This window comes from Morone saxatilis, unplaced genomic scaffold, assembly GCF_004916995.1.
Source record: "Morone saxatilis isolate NCDOM2014 unplaced genomic scaffold, NCSU_SB_2.0 Contig2, whole genome shotgun sequence".
NCBI classification, from domain to species: Eukaryota; Metazoa; Chordata; class Actinopteri; family Moronidae; genus Morone; species Morone saxatilis.
This window is the reverse complement of record NW_023339762.1, coordinates 1,013,788-1,015,245: the sequence shown is the minus strand read 5'-3', so window position 1 is coordinate 1,015,245 and position 1,458 is coordinate 1,013,788.

The window sequence follows — 1,458 nt, the reverse complement described above, 5'->3', positions numbered from 1 at the left end:
GTTACTTAAAATTAAAAGGGAAAAAACAAAGAAGTGGTTATTATGGTTATATTACCATTGTTATCCTGAGAAAATTAACTAATAAACTCAAGATAACAGGACTGCAAAATAATTGCAACCATGACCGCTCTCTGCTTTCATACCTGGCAGTAATTATTTTTATGTTTTATTTTCTCATGATCACAAACACATTTTAATAATCTCAACCATTACAAAATAATTATTTCATGATGTCAGCGTAACCCAAACCATCTGCAAATATTAGATCAAAACATTTAGGATTCAGACGCTAGGTAATCACTGCCTTATGTCTGCTATTTACTGTTCATTAATGATGATGCAAACCGTTGAGCATATCCTGAGATCCCAATTCTTTATTCAGCAATTATTAAAATAAAGTTAAAATCTAAGGCTTCTCTGTAAGAAATTGCTCTTGTGACAGTTATAATGTAGTGTCATTTTGTGCTGATGGTGGATGATGTCATTGTGTCCATTACATCAGTGGAGCATTTTCAAGAACTGATGATTTTCTAACTAATTTAGAGATTTTGATGTCAGTAATTCTAAACTGAGCTGTTCAAGGTCCTGGAAACCAATCGGGTGGATTTCTGTTTGCAGTAACGGGTGTGCAGAATGTAAAACGACAAAGAGAAGACACCTGCCGTATGCCAACTCAGCATTGTACAAATGTACTTTGAAAAGATATTTTTACTCGCAGAGAATAAATAATAAAAAAGAACCATATTGATCTCGTTGGTGTTTAAGTCGGTCAATGATTAGACATTATGTTTAATTCATGTGTGCGTGCTGTAGTGCAGTTACAGTAGAGGGAGCACTCACTGATCAAAGCTGCAGTGCAGAGCAGTGCCAGGTTGTAGCCAGCAGTTCTGTTTGTGCTGATGGGTTCCTCAGAGAGCCAGCTGTTCAGCACATCGATCTGCGCTTCAGATTTCGCACAGCTCCACCTTGGCCTTGGGGATTCTGGGGAATACAAAACAAGTTTGACTTTACCATGCAGTACAGGAGCCAAGGTGAAATCTTTGTGTGGGTTTGCTGTTCTTGTTAATTAATTGGCTAAGTGCAAGCTAATAAAGTTCACATGCATGTTAAACAGTGGTTCCTGCGGAAGGTTTGGCAGAAGAGGGCAGTGTTTTGGTTGTGGAATAATACTTTTTCCATACTTGCCTCACTAATGGCTCCAATGCCTGTTGTAGATTTAAAATCTTCCTAGTTAGATTCTTTTTTGTGATCAAGTTTTTATCTTTCAATACTGGAGGTTAGATTAACAGAGAATTTCAACCATTAAATAACAGGCTAATAAAAGTCATTTTAACATAAATATATATATTTAGGGTTTAGAGCGGCTCGTCCACTAATCGGAAGGTTGGTAGTTCAATCCCTGGCTCCTTTCACTGCATGTCTTGCATGCTGCAAGTGTCCTTGAGCAAGATACTGAAC